The sequence below is a fragment of the Limulus polyphemus genome, unplaced genomic scaffold (genome assembly GCF_000517525.1).
Source record: "Limulus polyphemus unplaced genomic scaffold, Limulus_polyphemus-2.1.2 Scaffold1, whole genome shotgun sequence".
NCBI lineage: Eukaryota > Metazoa > Arthropoda > Merostomata > Xiphosura > Limulidae > Limulus > Limulus polyphemus.
In genome coordinates this window covers 681,104-688,906 of record NW_013665611.1, presented here as the reverse complement: position 1 = coordinate 688,906, position 7,803 = coordinate 681,104, and the positions used below count along the sequence as shown (strand labels likewise).

The 7,803-nt window shown below is 33.3% G+C and overlaps 1 protein-coding gene across 5 annotated transcripts in view; it reads left to right on the top strand.

Annotated features, from left to right (window-relative positions):
* The window catches only part of LOC106459436 (netrin receptor UNC5C-like), a 271,029-nt gene that overhangs the window by 228,541 nt on the left and 34,685 nt on the right, over window positions 1–7,803 (top strand). The gene's annotated exons all lie outside the window — the stretch shown is intronic.

Genomic DNA, 7,803 nt, shown 5'->3' with positions numbered 1-7,803 from the left:
CACCACGGGTATCGAAACCCGGATTCTAGCGTTGTATGTCCGTAGACATACCGATGTGCCACTGGGGGCATTCAGTAGGAATTGATTTGAATAAAAAATATGTACTGTACTTTTATTAACCAACAAAATCCTTAAGTACAGGCGCAACTTTTAAAAAAGCATACAATTCTAATAAACATTTCTGACTAAAACTACAGCTGGAGTAAACCACCAGAAATTTAGGTTGTAATAAAAAAAAATTTACAGTAATATTTCTGGTTAGCTAAAACTAATTTAACTTTTGAATCTCTACGTTTAGACACGTGCCGTTGTACAAGTGAATATTATATCCGGTTAGAAGTGTCTCTTTATATTCCACAACAAATTAAAGTTAATATATATATAGCTCAAGACATGATCACTTTATATATGCTCTATGATATGTTCATTTTATATGCTCCGAAACTTTTATAAGCCATAAAACACGTTCATTTTATATGCCGTAAAACATATCCTTTTTAAATGCTTATAAAACTTGCATTTGTATGCTTTAGATAGGACATGTCCATTTTATGTGTTGTAACACACATGCTATAAAACCTTTACATTTTATATGACTTAGCAAGGACATGTCTATTTCGTACCGTTGTAAGACGTATAACTTGTTAATTTATATATATCTCTATTTATTACCGAATGATGTGACTGAAGAGATGATAATTTCTTTTTATTTGTTATTAGCTTATACAAACATATATATATATATATATATTTCCAGTAAAGAAAAATGACACTGGTGGTGGTTTCTCAGGTGGTTAAACAAAAAATATGTGGAATACACGTGCAAGTAAAGATTACACCGCCATGCAAAATTCACTCGAGCGGAATATCCGAATATCCAGATAAGACGCTCCATTTGGGATGAATTTTTACGTTCTGTAAATTCGAATCCATGTTCAGTTGGTCATGAAATTCGTTCTTCCACAAGCTACTTATCTGTGTAATACTGAGAATAAACTAAATATAAAAGATTTTCCAAACCTATTTATGCACTTGGATACTGAAGTTTTGAAAATCGAGATTATTTCGACGCTTTTAATTAAAAAAAAGAAATTTATTTTTTGTTACATAGTTCAAACTTAACATCTGCTTATGTTTATTTGGTTTATATTATGCCCGATCGGTAATGACACGTCAAGTATTATAAAGACACAGGAAGTATTAATACATGGAATTCCCTTGCGAAATTCCTTAGTGACCGGTGAAGAATCAATACGATACGATACTCTTGTAATAATACTGTAGGTTGACTTTATTATAGTGTTGCTTGGGAAGATGAACTGTGGTACAGCACCTAAACTGTAATCTTCTGCAATTAGTTATATTTTGTTTTGTGTGTTTCAGCACCTGAATTTGTATTTTCATAGTAGGGAAACTCCAGATTATAGCAAAAGTAGTAGTCCATGTTGCATTTCTGTGGTGATAACTTTGGCTCTAGCAACGCTGAAACGTGCTAATGTAAATTTATAGGTTGCTTTGATAAAGACAAAAATTAACATAGGTAAAAGAATGTCCTTGTCAGATGTATCTATAAATTCTGTCACAAGTTTGTGAGTAGTAAAAGTATTAGATACGAGTTCCCGTGATACAATGTCGGTCGACGTAGGTGATTTTTTTCACCTTTTTTATCCCGTTGTTGTTTGTGTCAGTTGTCGAGAAGTGCACAGTTTTTATTACAGTATCTGCAAGTAAGAGCTTAGTACTTTCCGCCATAAAACTTGGAATGAGCTTAAGGATAACGAAGAGTGATATAATTCTAAACTAAAGTATCTTAAGCATTATATAGTGTTCACGTTTATTAACATAATAACAGGGCAAAACGTTAAAACTAAAACAAATTCCTCACATTTTTGTATCATCACGAAACGCCGTTATGATAATATCAGCTGGAGGGTTCATGTCCTTCAAAACAAACTAGTTTAATAACCACAGATGTGATGTAAATCTGGTCATCACTTTACGTTTTGACTTACAAAAACAGTTCAGTTGTTGTTGTTGTTCCTCAGGGATCCCAAAATGATACTATTATGGGTCCCCTCTTCAACAGTATTTTGCTAAGACTTTTGTTCATGCTGTGTGTTATAAAATAACGTGTGCAAAGAAAAGAAACATAAAACATATCTGTTCTTCAGTGAAATTGCGTTAACTGTCACTTCGTCCTTTTTTTCCTCTTTGCATTTTAGTATTTCAATCGCTCCAAGGTATACCCGGCATGGCCAGATGGTTAGGGCGCTCGACTCGTAATCTGCGGGTCGCGGGTTCGAATCGCCGTCACACCAAACATGCTCGCCCTTTCAGCCGTGGGGGCGTTATAATGTGACGGGCAATCCCACTATTCGTTGGTAAAAGAGTAGCCCAAGAGTTGGCGGTGGGTGGTGATGACTAGTTGCCTTACATCTAGTCTTACACTGCTAAATTAGAGACGACTAGCGCAGATAGCCCTCGTGTAGCTTTGCGCAAAATTCATAACAAACTAATGCTCTAAGGTATGAATTCTGGTTTCTTTTGTTGTGGACCTGATAATATTTCAACAACTTGAAGAATAAAGTAGCACTGAAACACATTATGTCTGTGAATGAACAAGTGCTAATATTACACAATATATATTTGCATTTCAGTATTAATTTGTCTGTAAAGAAACATTTTGGAACATCTGTAAAATCGCTGTGATACGTTTTCTCAACTTTTATAACGATTGAATCGGTACACAAATAACAGTTTTGCGATTTTAATTGTATTTTATATTCATTTTGTTTCTCTGCAACAAAAATTCATTATTGAAGAAATAATGATTACCACTGTAACTTATAGCTTTCCACGAGGAACGTAAAGCTTTAGATGAAGCCATCAGACGAGAAACCCTGCAATAAAATCAATGCTATTAATTTCATTTCTTTGCTGAGGATCTCTGGTTTTTTTATGGGGAAGTAGTGTAGTATCTTTAAACAGCGATCATGTAAGAAAACGAAAGGATTTTGTACTGTCTCTCAAATCATGATTGTACCGAAGATTCTAATACAACTAACCATAAATTTTCATTAACAGTTAAATCCTTCTTTGAGTCAGGACACACAGATCAATTCATTTCTTTTATGATGCACAATTTCCTTTTTACAGAATTTACCATTATACGGTTGACTTCCAGTTCTATATCAGGAGCCCCGTAATTGGATTATATGAACATTGTTATGTTATCCTTTCGAATACTGTTTCATACATTTTCTGTGTCATTTATCTTAATTTTAGTGCATTTTAGGAAATGGATAGAATACTTACTACAGATAGAAAAAAATATATTGTTTTAAAATGATTTAAATAAAATCAGTACGGGAAATCATATTAACCGAATGAATAAGTCTATAAATCTCAAAATGTATTTAAACAAAAAAAGCGAAGAAACAGATTAAATTTGATATATTTATTTCTTCGGGTACATACTGAGAAGATTTATCCCATAATTCCAGTCGCTTGTCCAAGCTCTTTTGATTTAATGTATCGACAAATTGTAGTTTTGCTGAAACACTTACGTTGGGTTAATGCAGCTAAATTCTTGGAAGTCAGAGTGCAAGCTTGTTGCCAGTTCCCAGACTATTCGAAACTCCCAAGAGAGTAACTGAAACTGAAGAATCGCTTATTTATATCGTTGCATGCAGCAAACAGCCATTTGGGTTTTTTCCCCCCTGAGTAGCCGATAAAATCTCTGTTAGCTTAGCGGAAACCTCAGTGTGAAGTTATCGCCGTGACGGAGGAGGGGCGGTAGTTCATTAGGGACTAAACTCTGAGTCGTGGTCTACTATACCTCGTGCGGAAATGAGAGCATACATGGAGTTATTTTATACCATGCACTGTGATAAAGCAGATGGAAATCTTGATCTAGTAGAATATCACGACTGTTGTACAAAACAAATCTGTTTTTGTGACCCTGAAACTAGATAAGTTTCTGAATTAGTTTCGGTTTCACTCCCAGAAGATAGAATCTAAGCACATGCTTCAGATATAATTACTTCATTGCTACATGGTATTTTGCTTACTCTCTATTCCCATTTTACCCATTTATTTATCTGACAACAGATGATATTTTAATAAACATTCATTAGAATTTTTCATCGAAGGATTTAAGCGAGTAGTACATACCAGTGATTTTTATTTTAAGTTTTATATACAAAAGCGTGGGTGTTATTAACATTTACTTTTTCTTCAGAAAGCACAGTTTACTTATGCTTCAGCACTATTAAACTTATGTTTGATCAGTTCCACAGAACTAGAAGATGTACTGTGTTAAAACTGCATCTAGTTTCAAGAGATTCACAACCGTTTAGATCGACCTTTCTAAACTTTGTTAGGCGTAGCTACAATATAAACAAACAAGTTGCTCCTCGACCAAAATTCGAAAAAGGCTATGTAAGTAAGCTATAACACAAGTATTCTTGATAAATAATCAGATAAACTAAGACATTTACAAGGAGTGTAGTAAACACCAAATTCATAGTGTATTATTTTACCAGATATTTTTAAACTGAATCCGTGAACGTCAGGCTTGATTGTTTTTGGGTGTGCATCGATAAATGGAATGACAGAGCTTACGATAAATATATTTTGGATAATTTTGGGTAGATGGTGCTGCTGACTGGTTGGCTACTTTCCATCTGTATACCTGAACCGTATATGTCTCTGTCCTGGCCGTTTCGCCCATGTGCGCATAAGGTGGTGTTCAGGTTGAAAATGCCAAGTATCTACTGATTTGAGATATCTAGCCTAGACCTAAAAATGGTTATGGTGCTGAAGTAAATAAAATGTTTGCATTTTTGATACATCTAAATCCTCTCGATATCTATGATTTTCGACTATCGTAATAAAACGATTAAAAGACAGGTAAGTTAAATTGTCAGCAGTATCGGCGATATAGGTTCGTCACATCTTGTTCAAATAAAATGATCGAATGAAGATGGTTATTTCAAAGAATTTATATACGATATGCGAGGTGTAGCGTATAATTCATTCTGTTTATTTTGTATTTTAAATAGAAACAGGTTCTTAAACTGAGTTAACATGCATGTCAGTCAGTTTTGTGTGGACCTTGCTTACCTTATAAATCTTTGACTGGACGTCGTTTCGGTCGTTATTTCTAGACATCCACAAAAGCATTCTTCAGTTAAACATTTCAAAGCCAGCGGGGCACAGGGTGTCCGAAAAGTCTGGAACCATAGGCGCTTCAACGAATTTTACAGAATGTGTTCCACGAATGTGTAATTCGAAACAAGTTTGGAGACGGTATTTCCATTCTCTTTGAACACTGCGAAGCATATTCTTGTCATTGAATATGGTTTACACATGCATGCCAGTCTCCTGAAATTTAGCTAGCAACTTTCCAACATCTCTCTCTCTCTCTCTCTCTCTGAATGGCGTACATTAAATTTGTCAGCATCCTTCCGCTGGGACCAACCTTCTCTGTCACACTGCAAGATTAACTCGACCTTCTCATGCTTTGACAGCGCCATAATCAGTCACGTATCTGAAATTAAGAAAAGCTGCAAATCACCTATGGTTCCAGACTTTTTTGGACACCCTCGTATTTTCGAACCATTCCACCTGACTCACTCATCGTTTAGAGCTCATGCAATTACAACTACAGAAATAATAAAACTGATTTGACATGTTTAGCCAATTAGATAGGATGTTGTTGTTGATTTCAAACTTTCGAGTAACAAAACAGCTTGGTACTTCTTGAACTTTGTGGTTGAATTAATGTATGTAACCAGTGTGCCGCTTGAAAAATCGTTCTTCGAAAGCGTATATACATAGATAGTAGTTCTGGTATAACATTGATTCATACCAAGGAAAAGCTGCAGGGAAAAACTGTAATAATTCTATGAATCATTATATTATTTTGTAGGTTCTAAACGAGCTCTAACTGTAATCACTTGTTAATCACATAATAACAGTAATTATTAGCTTTATTACCACTAACGGTAAGTATCCGTTAATTCGTAAGTAACAATAATCATCCAATAATCTCCCAGCAACAGTAATTATCTGTTAATTTTCCAGGGATCATTATATTAAGTCGCTGAATGCATTTAGTATTTTAAAATTACCCCTGTTTAATGTGTGTTTTTTCCTCAAACTATCATTTATCTTAATGAAACTAATAAGTGATTTGGACAACTAATAAGTACTGAAACCCTTTAGCAACGGTCGTACTTAATTTCGCAAATACGTTTTCTTTGAGATCTTCGGTACAAAAACACTACATTTTTAGAACTTGTGATATGAATGTGTGTGTTACGAAATATCTATAAGCTATACTCATCATTAAAATGCTCATGCTTTCTTTGATTTACAAATATATGTTTAAAAATGAACTTTAAAAGATTTACTGATAAGGGTATTAAAAACATGATTTGATTTGATGTATTGAGCTCGTGGATATGAAATTTCTTATGTAGTAACTAATAATAATGAACGTCGAAAGGCAAAAAAGGGTGGCAAAAACACGTAGATAAGGTTTACACCGAATGTATCCGAAGGTAAAGACTTATAAAAATGACGAATCATCAGAAAAGGATAGAGCAGAGAAGTTTTGTTTGTAACAAAAAGCAGTTACAAAATTCATACAAGTATTGCATGAATGAGGAATTAGATACATCTTTTGTAGTCCTTTAGACTCTATGAATGTGGATTTACATATGTCTTATGTAGTTGGTCCTACAGAATGTATGAATGGGGAATGACATATATCATATTTAGTTAGTCATATAGATTGTATGAGTGGAAATGGTACATACTTTATCTGTAGTTAGACCTAATGAATGTGTGAGAAAAAATTACACATGTCATATCAAGTTAATACTGTGAATATATGAATAGGGAATGACACATATCTATTCAGTCTTATAGATTGTATGATTGGGTATTAAATATATCTTATATATCTTATTAGTTCTACAAATTGTATGAATGGAGGGAATTTTATCTTGTTAGTTCTATAAGATGTATGAATGAAGGAAAGTTACGGATATGTTGTTTGTTCTAAAAATTGTATGAATTGGGGAAGTGCATATATCTTATTTTGTTAGTTCAATAAATTGTGTGAATTGTGGAAGTTTATATGTCTTGTTAGTTCAATAAATTGTATGAATGGAGGGAATTACATCTTATCTTCTTAGTTCTATAAACTGTATGAATGGGGGAACTGAATATATCTTATCTTGCTACTTCTAGGTATTGTATGAATGGAGGGAATTAAATATATCTTATCTTGTTAGTTCTACAAATTGCATGCATGGAGAGAATTACATATATCTTGTTAGTTCTATAAACTGTATGAATGGAGGAACTGAATATATCTTATCTTGCTACTTCTAGGAATTGTATGAATGGAGGGAATTAAATATATCTTATCCTGTTAGTTCTACAGATTGCATGCATGGAGGGAATTACATATATCTTGTTAGTTCTATAAACTGTATGAATGAATATATTTTATCTTGTTAGTTCTATAAACTGTATGAATGGACAGAATTATATATATATATATTATCTTCTTAGTTCTATAAATTGTATGAATGGAGGAAATTAAATATATCTTATCTTCTTAATTCTATAAATGGAGGGAATTACATATATTTTGTTAGTTCTATAAACTGGATAAATGGGGGAAATTAAATACATCTTATCTTGTTAGTTCTATAAACTGTATGAATGGACAGATTTATATATATATATCTTATCTTCTTAGTTCTATAAACTGGATAAATGGGGGAA